General features: G+C 41.1%; 1 long non-coding RNA gene across 1 annotated transcript; it reads left to right on the forward strand.

Annotated features, from left to right (window-relative positions):
• Window positions 1-6,697: 6,697 nt before the first annotated feature.
• LOC309375081 lies at window positions 6,698-7,480 on the forward strand. The gene is made up of 2 exons (XR_014170806.1): window positions 6,698-6,831; window positions 7,107-7,480. It is a non-coding gene; the product is annotated as an uncharacterized lncRNA (long non-coding RNA).
• The last annotated feature ends 6,572 nt before the right edge of the window (window positions 7,481-14,052 follow it).

The raw sequence follows: 14,052 nt of genomic DNA on the forward strand, positions 1-14,052 counted from the left end.
CAGATATCCAAAGGAAACAATCCAGCCAGAATTAGGCACTTCTAAATTCCCTGGGCTTCATTTGCTTAACTTTCTCATTTAAATCAGTGAATATTAAAAGTAGTGATGCTGCCAAAACTCATAGTCAGGCTATCCTGCAAATCTAGCCTATCTGTATGTACATAATCAGCCTTGACTCTGATACACCAAAACTGTAATTTGTTTCTAATTAGAGCATAGATTTATCATATGCAACGTTGCTTTTCCCATGCCTGCTACTAGTTCCATCACGTAAGTGCCGACTCCACTGGCGGCGCCAATCAGTTTGTCAAGAAACGGCACACAACAGTCAGAACCAGCTCTACCATTAGGCAGAGTGAGGCAATCACCTCAGACTGGAAATATTGGAATCATCATTATCACACCCCATTATCACATCTCATTATCACATGTGTACCACAAGGCTTGTCATGCACTCTCTAAATTGCCTGCTGCTCTCAGGTTCAGTGGAGGATGTTGTGGGCGTGCCCTTTTCCTCTGGCAGCACAAATGTTTTATGCTAGCCCTGGCAGCAATGTCCAGTAGGAGAACAAAGTATCATGGCAGCAAAAGAACATGCCTCACCCTCCAAAGGGTGGAAAGCAATTGCACACTAGCACATTGTATTTCCAAAGTTTGCTTCTATGATGTGCATATCCTAAAATAATAACCATGAATCCAAAGTTTGCAATATATAAACTTTCACCCAGGCTTCAGAAGCTGAAGTAGACTAGATAGTCTAGTACATGATGCATGGATTCTGTAAAAAGATAACTATGTTTTTGGTTATTACAGAAAGGGCCCCTGACCTACAACAATCACTGAGGTGAGCAGGAGTGGGGTTGTACTTAGGGTGAGAATAGATGACTGCTCCCCCCATGCTGTGACCCTAGAGCAGCATACAAACCCTTGCAGTGATGGGAAAGCCTCATGTCATCACAATAACTTGCATCAAGACAATATTTCTGTTTCTCATTAGATTGGGAGGATGTATATAGGCCCTCTTAGTTGAGAGAGCATGACCCACCCACTTCCCCTGTACCCCAAGTTACAACTGATCATTCTTTCGAGGGCAATGATTTTTTTTTAATGCTATGAGGATTGGTTGAGGAGAAGGGTGTTTTTTCCATCCTTGTTGGGCTATATCAGGTTCTAGCCAAACCTATTCCTTCTAAGAGTATATCCGCTGAAAGTGATGGATAAACTGAGTAATTTCAATGTGCCTTTTCTGAGTAGAACTCATTTGGTTACAACCCACCAACTTCAGTAGTATACATACCGCCTTGTGCTGTGCTTGAATAATCTTTCACACCTTTTATGCTTGGTGGAATAATGTGCGTGTGTGTGTGTGTGTGTGTGTGTTTTGGAGTCTCACGTTGGGTTAAGTGAGATGCCTATTGTTAAATGCTAGACATAGGACAGAAATCCACCAAAGGTCAGGGAAGTGCCTTTAAACAAAGTTACCAAGGATGAACTAGGAACCCTCACATAGATTTTAGTTTGGGGCAACTGCAGGGTTAGAATCTGTCTTTGTTGAACCAAAGCCTCTCTCCCCTTGTGAATCGACCATCCAAACACCATTCCAGCACTGAAGTCAATACTTTAGGTGGATAAGAACATAGACACCAAGGCATCTCTCACAGACATTTTACTCCATATCATATAATTGACATGATTGCAGATGCAAAAAGTAGTGGCCATTATGCCTCAAGACTGGTGTCTGTCACCACAAGCCTCCCATCCCCCAAATCTGAAGTGGCAACACAATTTTTCACAGCCCACCACTCTGTTTATTGTATAGCACTATGCAAAAGTTTTGCCCCAAGCTTTGACTATTACATAGAAATAAGTCTGCTGTCCTCTAATGATGAGAGTGTCCTGAACTATCTTTCTTCAAAATTTCAACTTTCTGGGTAGTTTGAAAATAATTTAACCACCTGCAAAGTGAGGTGATATCCTTCACGCCCCACTTTCAAGGAAGAAAACTCTCTTTCTGGGTCTTTAAGCAACCAACCTTGCTTGGGCTACATGTGCTCCAAATTTCATCTTTTTAGGTAGCCTGAGTTTATCTTATCCATTTGAGGGTGCATGCTGAGTACTCTGTTTTGAGTAAGAGAGGTACAAATGCCCAGTTTCCTGATTTATTCAGTAGGCAGAGTGCCCTGAACTTATGCATGTAACAATATTTGGCTCATTAGTACTCTAGCAATGCCAATAGTTAGAACCACTGTTTTCCCTTAAAATGAGCAGAGAGAAATCTCTGAGCAACAGTGATCTGTCAGAATAAGCCAGGCACTAGGTGGCACCGTAATATTGTTGTTAGTATGTCCGAAAATCTGTGCTGTTCAGTTAATGCAGGGTATAGCAGAACATACAGGACTGCTAATTGAACAGTTTATATATTTATCTATGTCTTTATTTGTGTGTGTGTGTGTGTGTACACACATCTGTATATACAATCATTTTTAATAAACAGAGCAATAAATTTACAAAAAATGCCATTATTTGCAATAACAGAAGAAATGAAATAAAAAAGTTTAGGGTGCCTCTAGTGTGGCTGCAACATCAGAAGAGGGAGTAGTGGAGAGCAGAACTTCATACTAAAAAGAATGAGAAGCAGGGGGGTAGGATTTCAGACACTTTTGTTAACAGTCAAGCCAATTTTGTTAACAAACTGAATAAAAGGATATCAAATTGATATAAATTGATCAGTTTTGATTGAGGGCCTCTCCCCCTCCCACCCATGCCTTTCTCTTCTCCTAGATTCACTTTTCATCCAAGGCTAGTTGGTAAACTCTATTGCACCAAGTTTTAAGAGAGAGATGTTTTGCTCCTCTCCCATTCCATGGCAATTACTAGCTGTGCTGCTGCAATGAACTTTGTGACCAGAGGTTTATAGTAAGTAGGAACATCCACACCTTCCCTAAATATAGAGAGGAGAGCTAAGGTTGGTTCAGGAACACTCATTTGGCCATTTCAACACAATACAAAACAATAATTAAGGATTTGTAAGGATAAACAATAAATAAGGATTTGTAAAATAAAGATTTTTTTAAAAAAAAAAAATTGCAGGGGGAACCAGAAAACCCTCCCCTACCTTGTAAAGTTAAGTAAAGTATGCAGCAACCCCCAGCCTAAAGTTTTAGAGATATTCATCACCCTCAAATGATAATTCAGGAGAGCTTCATTTTAACTCACTCACCAAATGGTCAAGTAAGACATTTCCTGTACATTGCTAGTATTTATACAAATCACTCAACTTCCACTTCTCTTTCCCTCTTTCTCGTTCTCTCTTACCTCCCCACCCTTTAAAGCACTAAATGGCCTCGGCCCAGTATACCTGAAGGAGTGTCTCCATCCCCATCGTTCAACCCGGACCCGGAGGTCCAGCGCCAAGGGCCTTCTGGAGGTTCCCTCACTGTGAGAAGCGAAGTTACAGGGAACCAGGCAGAGGGCCTTCTCGGTAGTGGCGCCCATCCCATCAGATGTCAAGGAAATAAACAACTATCTGACTTTTAGAAGACACCTGAAGGCAGCCCTGTTTAGGGAAGTTTTCAATGTTTGAAGTTTTATTCTGTTTTTAATCTTTTGTTGGAAGCAGCCCAGAGTGGCTGGGGAAACCCAACCAGATGGGCGGGGTAGAAATAATAAATTAGTAGTAGTAGTAATAGTAGTAGTAGTAGTACATTAACTGATCATTTGAGGGTATAATGCAGGGTATAATGCAGCCTTTCCCAACCCAGTGGCACCTTGGGTTACATATGCTTCAGGTTACATACGCTTCAGGTTACAGACTCCGCTAACCCAGAAATAGTGCTTCAGGTTAAGAACTTTGCTTCAGGATAAGAAGAGATATCGGGCTCCAGTGGCGTGGCGGCAGCAGGAGACCCCTTTAGCTAAAGTGGTGCTTCAGGTTAAGAGCAGTTTCAGGTTAAGAATGGACCTCTGGAATGAATTAAGTACTTAACTCGAGGTACCACTGTACTTCCAAGTGGGCCACACTGGCTGGGGTTAAAGGGAGTGATAGACCAAAATATCAGGAGGGCACCAGGTTGGGAAAGGCTGGTGCAATGGGAAGAGAGCCTATAGTTGTGGTGTCCAGTAGCTATGATTATATAAATTAAAATGGCATGTTAATAATTTAAATGTAAAAGTCTGTAATTTTTGGTAAGAGTCAAGTATTTAATCTCCAGCTTTCGCCTAATAATAATAATAATAATAATAATAATAATAATAATAATAATAATTCCGTCCTTTGACAATGAAACAAAGCCTCATGAACCACTTTAGCTGCACTGGAGTCTGAAGAGGATTCTAAATGGCTGACCAAGTACTCGTTAACATGATGTGAAATCTCAGCCCTGCTACTTAATTGATGAAAAGACCTATGAGGACTCAAAAAGCTTGTATGCATTACTGAGTTCACAATTTACCCAGCAAGATTTTTAGTGGCAGAAGGTTTTAACATGGATGGGTGGTTTGTAGACAAGTGACACAGATTTAAGTTTCTGTAGTGCCCTTCAATGGTATTTTCGACATACAGGATAAAATTTGGGTCTCCAATGAAATAAATCGTTTTGTCGTTGTTGTCCTTTGCACTGCAGACCGTAGGCATTGTTGTTACTTTTATAATCTCCAAACTGCTCCCAAGAAAAGTCATGCAGCAATTACACACCAAGTACATTGCATAGGGAGAGCGCAGCTCATTATAACCTCATATCATCATCTAAACCACTCATGCTGGGGCACATTACGGCACTACAAAATGTGCCTTGTGGTCTTGCGCGAGAAATAAATTAAAGCTCATGAAATCATATTTGAATGTTTAAATATTCATTTCAGGGAGGAGGGAACCCTCTCAGTGCTTTCCATAAGCAGTATTTTAAACCTGTATGATTGTTATTATATGGGCATTAATTAAATTTATTGTTCTCATACAAATAGGAAACTCCTGCACAGAATTGTCATGGGCCAGTTTAAAGTGACAATAGCAGGGAAACTGTTGGGAAGTCATAGTTAAATGTCTACAATCAAAACCTTGCCTGGGGCTTTCATGATGTTCCTGCAGCCACCCATACATGCACTCAACATATTACCACCCTGGGCAGGATATAAATTCAATAAATAAAAGTTTAGGAGAAGGTGCGCATCGACCCCTCTCGCTCTCCAGGCTTCAGCGAAAGCCTGCATTCGCCCCATAGGACGCACACACATTTCCCCTTCATTTTTGGAGGGGAAAAGATGCGTCCTATAGGGCAAAAAATACAGTAATTTATTTGTCTAATGCACAGCCTGTTCTGAATCTGGTCCTTCCCAGAATCCTATACTCACTATGATGGGAATTAGCCTGCAATCCTAATCTGATACATCTCAGAGAAAACCCAACTGAATTCCATAGGACATTCAAATGGGTCCTGACAATGCGCCTAAAAAGGCTCACAGTTGAAACTGGAAGACTGTCCTACTTGTAGTGTTCCCACTGACATCTGGTTAGTACCTGTAAGAACAGGATACTGGACTAGGAGAGCCTTTGATCTGATTCAGCAGGGTTATTCTTGTGCTGCTATGATTTACCTGCACCTTCATGGAAAGAGAATTCCATAGCTCCATTGTAGCAACAGATAATGTCTCTCAGCATTCGCTTGGAGTTGATATACAGATGGAATAATCAAAAGGGAGCCTTTGGTTTATTTGAATGGTTGCATTGAGGCAGAGGTGACCTATTTTGTATTTGATGGACATGATCAAAGCCTCTAAAGTTAGGACAGATGGAGAGAGATAGTATATAAATGCAGAGGAAAATCCAACCCTTTTATCACTGGCAGAGAAGGCTAAATGGCCTTAATATAAAGAGAGAGAGAAATGTTTGTGCTAGGTATAGAAAATGCAATGCATTCAGAGTAACCTTGTCAGGAACATCTACTTCAGAATGAAGGGGTACACTTTGCATAATCTAAGAATATGCTTTAGTGGCAAACATCTACATCTAATAGCAGTGCAGTTAATATGGAATAAAGAAAAAACAATGCTTTCTTGTGAGCGCAAGCATTTATTTAGTAGCAGGGACAAACTTGCCTGATCCACATGATGCATATGAAGGGGTCACCATATGTAGTCTGTGGGTGGTATCCAGTGCTAGTCCTACTCAGTATAAACCTATTGGATTTAATTGAGATGACTAATTCAGGATCTTAATTTTAAGTGGGTCTGCTCTGAATAGGACTTATGATATTATACTGCATCATAGTTGGATACAGCGTTATGTGCTGGGGTCTTATGTAGTTTGTATTCTCATTTTGCATTTTTCTGCTGCATTTTTCTGCTGCAGAATGCCCTGGGAGCATCAGATGAACGGCAGCATACAAACAAACAACAAACAGCATACAAACAAACAAACAATAAATAAATAAATAAAACATGGATAATATTTTTACTGGGATCGCAGGTTATTGAAAAAAGCCACTTTCTTTATATACTCCAGACACTCACAACCATTTCCTCTGGCCCATGGACTGATTGGACTGATGGAGATAGCTACCATCTAGAGTGATTTAAAGAAGCCCCTTTTTCGTGGTTTTGATATACTTTCTTGCTCTCAGATGAACCAAAACAAGCACAATGTTTCACAGATGTGGGATTGCCAATTTCATTATCTGCCACTAACTTTCAGGACATGAAATAACAAAAAAAATTCCTTCCAGTAGCACCTTAAAGACCAACTAAGTTAGTTCTTGGTATGAGCTTTCGTGTGCATGCACACTTCTTCAGATACACTGAAACAGAAGTTGCCAGATCCTTCTATATAGTGAGAAGGTGGGGAGGGGTATTACTCAGAAGGGTGGTGGGAATGGGTGATTGGCAGATAGCTGTGATGAGCCTGTTGACGACTCTTAACAACTGCAATAGGTCTTACAGGAAAAAGCAATGGGTGAGAATGTGAAAAATGGCTTTGTCCGAATAAACGGACATAAATCTGACATCAAGAATCACAAGACAGAGAAACCAGTAGGAGAACACTTCAATCTCCCAGGACATTTTATACAAGATCTCAAAGTAGCTGTTTTACTACAAAGGAATTTCAGAAATAGACTGGAAAGAGAAGCTGCTGAATTGCAACTTATTACCAAACTTAAAACCATGGAGAGACCTGGTCTGAACAAAGACATTGGATCCTTATCTCATTATACATGACAAAGCCATTTTTCACATTCTCACCCCTTGCTTTTTCCTGTAAGACCTATTGCAGTTGTTAAGAGTCGTCAACAGGCTCATCACAGCTATCTGCCAATCACCCATTCCCACCACCCTTCTGAGTAATACCCCTCCCCACCTTCTCACTATATAGAAGGATCTGGCAACTTCTGTTTCAGTGTATCTGAAGAAGTGTGCATGCACACGAAAGCTCATACCAAGAACTAACTTAGTTGGTCTTTAAGGTGCTACTGGAAGGAATTTTTTTTGTTTTGACTATGGCAGACCAACACGGCTACCTATCTGTAACTAGGACATGAAATGTTATCCTGCCAGCCAAAGCTGTTCAGCTGATATGAAACTCAAGACATAAGAGCAAAGAAATTATTAAGGCCAGGATGGGATACCTATCACTTTCCAGATGTTGTTGAACTTCAAACTGCTATCAGCACTATCCAGAATAGTCAATGATCAGGCATGATGGGAGTTATAGTCCAAGAACACTATTTTAGGGAAAGCCCTCAAAATATGCCTTTGCAATAAAAACATTAAAATGAACCTTTGACTTCTTTTTTTTAAGCAAATGGTTTGGCAGAAAGAAAATTACAGGTGCACTTAAAGGTCATCACTAGAGTTCTTTGAAGAGGGAACTCCACAATTGGAATGGCTCTTTCTCTGATACAAATGAATCTGATAAACCTTTGTGGTGGGCTTGACAGCAGGACCTCTGAGAGGTTCATATAAATATGGGACTTTGTTGTAGACCTACCATGTAGACAAGTGCTGGGGTTGATTTCCCAAGTCTGTTGCCTTCCATATGTTTTGGAATCCATGTCCCAGCATCCCAGAAAATGTGGCCAAGGATCAGGAATGATGGGCATGTGAATTCTCCAACAACATCTGGAGGGCCACAGATTTTCCAGCCCTGCTCTAAGGTATCCACTACACAAGTTTTACACAACTACGGCAACCAGTGTTGATGAACAGGATCCAGAAACCAGCCAACCTTTTATATTAGTGCAAAATTTCAGAATGGTTTTCAAAATTGGGCCACTAGGTTATGATAATCCAATTTGGAGGCAACATTTGATATCATCACTTTAATGCTAATGTATAAACCTGGTACAATTAATATTGAAGTGCATTATTTTGGAGATATGTATTAAAGTGAATTATAATGCCTGTGTGCCTTTGCATTCAATTGTAGGGGGTTGGCAACTGTCCACTCTCACCTTTGTCATACTTTTGTTTCCAACAAAATAAGGAAAGAAAATTTGGTGACATCATCTGCAAACAAGGCAACTGTGATGTGATGATATAACCTAATTAAGAGGGACATTTCCCAGTCCTATTCTGGAGATGCAAGCAGAGGCTTTAACCTTTGGGGCAGTTAAAATCTAGAATAAAATGGTTACCCATCCCCTAAAGGAAGATTTCATCCCATGCAATTTGTCCCTTCAGTTCATAGAAGCCCATGTTTCCCCCCCCCCCCAATGAAATAAAGTTTATTCAATGTTAATGTTATCTTTAACATGAAAACTAAAGTTGCATTCCTTTTCATACCAGGTTTTATATAATTAGATAGTAAGATTATAATTCAGGACACATAATGCTTTTTGAAATCTATTTTATCAAATTTACATTACTTACTTTATCATTTTTAATATCCACATCCCCCATGCCAGTAGGCATAAGAAGACAGGGGGAAATGATAAAATTTGATGTGTCTAAATTAATTCAGAATTGCCTTAACGCAAAACAACTTCAGAAAGGATTTGTGCCTATGTTTTGTTCAGAGCACTGCAAGACAAGACTCCTGGGGTCAGTTTTAGATCGCTCATTAACTTTCGTTGTTTCAGCTCATAATAATTTTTGTTGGTATCAGCATGATGATGTATGGGAGAAGATGATACAGGGGTGAATAACTGTCCTGGGTGTTCAAACATTAGGGGTGCAACTTTAGCCATGCAAAGACTTAGCAGAGTGGTAGGGCCACCACTATATCCACAGCCCTGCTACGTATGACAGTTGGGGTAGAAATGGGGGGCAGTGGCAGACTTTGGGCTCTCACATTTCAGTGGTGCCCCTGTGTGGTGCTAAAATTTACCACTCCACATGTCACACACTGTTCTACAGCATTCCTTTGGCACCCCCTGCAGTGCGGTGCCCAATGTGAGCACATCAGTCAAGCCACTCTAAAACCACTGGGGGGGGGGGGTTGAACAAATCATTGTGTACAGAGATTGAACCTGGGTGGCAGTGGGTCTCACACATGATCCAGTGAACCCTGGGTTGTCTCAGGGTTCCACCTCAGAATTGGGATGGAGAGAGAAATTCAGTTAAGTTCACATTTAAAGACAACCAACCAAATTTGAACTTTACAAAACAATAGACCAAAGTAAAACATAGCCAACTTTTGAAATTCACACTTCTCCAAATTTTGCAATACAGTTCTCCAGTCGAAACAAATATGTTCCTGGACAAGCATGGGGATGTAACTTTGTATTAAGGCTGTTTCCCATGTTCCTCTTCATGTGTTACTTGCACTCAGGGCACTCATAGTCTGAAAAAGGATTAAGTCTGTGTTTCTAACCCTGCATCCAAAATTATGTCCCCATGCTTGTCCAGCAACATCCATGTGCTGAGCACATTTGTCTTCTAAGCATGAGCAGACACTTATCTGTAAAAGCTCCAAGCTCTTAGGATTCTGATACAGTGGCTTGTATGTAGGAGATCCTTTGCAAACAACTGGATTCTGGGCATGGAAAGTGAAGTCTAGCACAAGGATGAAATGTTGGTAGCAGAACAAAATCTGTGGAACCGGCCCCGCATTAAATCAAGAGTGCCCTAAACATGAGTAATGGGTTTCAGTGTGTAGCCTTCTCCTTTATTATTGGCTTGTTATAGATGGAATACAAGGATTGGGATAATAAAATAAATACAAAGAGATGATTCTTTGATGGTGCATTAGAGCAGATTACTTCATACGCCAACAGTCAAGCAATCAGCCAGCTCACAGGAAATGCATTGTTTAATTTCACCTCATGATTTCACTTCAAAAGAAAGCCCTTAATCTGGAAACTTTTTTATTTTATGTTATGAATTGCCAATCTAAAACAACAAAGCTGCCATTTAGCGTCCATGACATAGCAAGCAAGAATACTCCCTGCAGTGAACAGGGGAGGTCTATGGTTTAATAAATATAATCTCATAATTCACTCAAATAATATGCAGTTAAATAATACTTTAGCATTACCTTTCGTCCTGAGCAATCCTTAAAGTGCTTTAGAAGCCTTATCGTTAAAACTACAAATAATTGCATATGACTTCATCTACCTCTGAAACATGACCACCTCTTGAGTTAAATACAGAATCTGCTTATATGTGGACATTTAATCCATTGTTTTTAAAATATATAAACCACTTCCACAGCTCCCCACCCACCCACGGGCTCCACCTCCCTCCCCTGGAAAGGTGAGAGGACAAAAGAAAAAGAATTTGGGTTAAATGTAGGTCACAACATAATTAATGAATTTTGATGTGGAAGTTAACTTTGTTAACTAAACTATAACTTGCACTGTTGGCTGTAAGAAGGCTCAGACCTAAGGAAGAGCAGAGGTAAAACACATCTGTTCCCGACAAGTACTATATGGCACATGTAATAGTGCCAGTCAGGGTCGTCTTAACCATAGGTGCCAGGGGTGCGGGGCACCTGGGCAGCGGGCTCTCAGGGGCACCAGGCCAAGAGTCTGGGGCCCGAAAGTTGGAGTCTGGGGAAGAGCCCGTTTGTCAGTCAGAGTGCCATGGCGGGCTCTTCTGCTGCAGGCGATTTCAGGGGTGAGTGAGCCAGTGAGGCACTGAGGCAGCTGGCTGGCTCCACCCTCCTGCATGGCTGGGATTGGCGTAGGGCCATGGAGAGGCTCGCCCAGCACACATTGCTTACACCATGAGGTGCCTGGCTTTGCTCAGTTGGGCTGGTTTGTTGCGCTGGGCATGGAGTCAGCTCCATAAAAAAAGGTTGACAGCTCTTGGCAACGTGTGTGTGTGTGTGTGTGTGTGTGCGCGCGCGCCAGACCCCTCTTTAGGGAGTTCAGGTCAAAGTTGTCGAACATTTTTTTGTGAAGGAAAGGCCTGTTTTTAGGGGTTCAGGTCAAAGTTGTTGAGATATTTTTAGGGAGAAGGAAAACCCTGTTTTTAGGGGTGCAGGGGAAAGTTGTTGAGCTTCTTTGGGGGGGGGGGGAGCCAGTGATCTACTGATGATCTACCACAGACGTCCAGTGATCTACCAATAGATCACAATCTACCTATTGGACATGCCTGCTATAAATGTATCTTCAGTTGGTTTTGCTATTGTTCTTCAAACTATTTTTAGTTCTTTTTGGTATGTTTGTAAATTGCCTTGAGGTGTATGTTAAACCCAATTTGTTGGAAATCAAGCCTTTATCAAGAGAAACCGGCAACTTTCCCAGGCACCCGGCTTGATTCCCTGTTGACCTCCCTGGCTGCATTCCCCAGCAAGATCCAGGCTAGGTCTCGATAAGCGATTCTTCTCAAACGTGAGAAGAACACACCCCCTCTTTCCTGCCTCCCCTGGCAGGGGAAAGAGATAGACAGAAACGTATTTACATGCCTTTATTTCTGTCTTTGCAGCATTACAAAAAAAGTGACTGCTCTCTTCAAACTCCAGCAGTCTAGAGGCAAACACTTCCTGCACTTCCAGGACAGGAACAAACAGAAGAGCTCATATTACACTCTGAGCTAATTCCGGTGATTCACACTGTGAATTGACTGTCCCTCTGTTTCCCACGGACAGTCCCAACATTCCCATTATATTTTGCTTTCAGGCTAGCAGTTTGCAGCTGCATTGCTTCTATATTGTAATATATTTATAGCAACTGAATATCCCTCAAGCCACCTTGGGCACACAACTGAAGAAAGATGGGGTAAAAGAGAGAGAGTAGTAAAATAAATGAATGAATGACGATGCATTTAACAAAATTAGGTCATCATTGCTATTATTTTTCATTATATCTACAAACTTTTGTAAAGTTTGCCAGCATATTCAATACCTTGGAATAAGAGGGTGGCTTTAAATATAACCATAAACCATGACTTTTTATGAATTTATATTTTATTAACCATTTAATAAAAGTTTAATTTATATTTGAGCACTGGGAAACCCCCTGTGGAGTCATGTTCTTGAGATCACCACAGAAATACAGAATTGATCTAAGACATGGAAATTCAGCAGATCTGGGGGGAATCAATCAACTCCCCCAGTGTGGCAAAACTTAAAATTCCCAAGTATATTTTCCACCTAGAGAAACTTAATGATTTCTTTAACTAGGTGAGGAATGCAAATTCCCTGCAAGGATAACATTAATTGTAAATCAGGATCTAACTAGACCTTACAGAGTTGCAGAGCTCTGTCCCAACTTCGTATCTCTTTGTGTCTGCATCCTTATAATATATCATTGAATATTAAGCAAGTCATTATCAAAATCCAGAAATAATTCAAAAATCTGAATCTAATTCTGGATACAGAAAAGATTAAATTCAGTTCAGCAAACTGGGCAACCAAATAGGGTTTTAGTTTATTTTAGTGTTTGTTTGTTTGTTTGAAAAAATACTTTTTATTAATTCTTTTTAAAAATATATATATACAAAATTCTGCAAAATACAATGTTAGCAAACAGGACCTAAAGAAAATATACATAGTCCACATATAATTATGTAAAATTGTCCATATACAATTATAGAGCACTGTCAAACAGAAACAGAAACAAAACCAAAATAAAGAAACCACAGGTATGTGAATTCATGGACGATAGCTACTGGGACTATATATAGCATAGGCATAGTGGCTAAACAAGACAGGGTTACAAAACATGGACCCTATTATACGAAAAGAAAGTAATTAAAGTACATTCAAATGCCCTGAGTCACTGTATCAGGTTTTGAATATGGGCTGTATTAAACTTGTGTGGAGAGGCCCCGGGCCCCGCAGTTCCCTCCAAAATAAACACACAAAGACAAGTATATTGAGTTAATGGGATGAATTAGGCCACAACTTTATTGGTTACAGATGTGAGCGGTTTGGCTTAGGAAATTGGGTGAAGCAAGACTATATTCCGGCTTCTGCCCATCTGCAGAAAGTCTCATAAGGGTCATTAAGGGGATCACTATGATAAGGGGATCCCTATGATATACATAGGAACACGAGTGACGCTGTGGGTTAAACCTCAGAGCCTAGGACTTGCCGTTCAGAAGGTCAGCGGTTCGAATCCCCACGACGGGGTGAGCTCCTGTTGCTCGGTCCCTGCTTCTGCCAACCTAGCAGTTTGAAAGCACTCAAAGTGCAAGTAGATAAATAGGTACCGCTCTGGCGGGAAGCTAAACAGCATTTCCGTGCACTGCTCTGGTTTGCCAGAAGTGGCTTAGTCATGCTGGCCACATGACCTGGAAGCTGTACGCCGGCTCCCTCGGCCAATAAAGCGAGATGAGCGCCGCAACCCCAGAGTCGGCCACGACTGGACCTAATGATCAGGGGTCCCTTTACCTTTTATGATATACATAAATTAAGAGGTCCCCCAGGGTCACTGATGGGGCCATGGCATGGCCCTAGCCCATGCCCAGGCTTCAAACAGGAACCACAACCCCGGATCCCTTTAACGGGATATCCTTAACAAGGAGAGGCAGGCAGAGGCTACGACCTCCTCCCATAATAAGGCTTACCCAATGCATAACCTTACAAAGTTGTGGTGATTGCTACTAGGTAGGTGAAAACCAAATGGCTGGTGCCAATTTGCCAAGTGGAAAAATTCCTACATGGCCTTAACAACC

This window comes from Podarcis melisellensis, assembly GCF_964234715.1.
Source record: "Podarcis melisellensis genome assembly, chromosome: 8".
NCBI lineage: Eukaryota > Metazoa > Chordata > Lepidosauria > Squamata > Lacertidae > Podarcis > Podarcis melisellensis.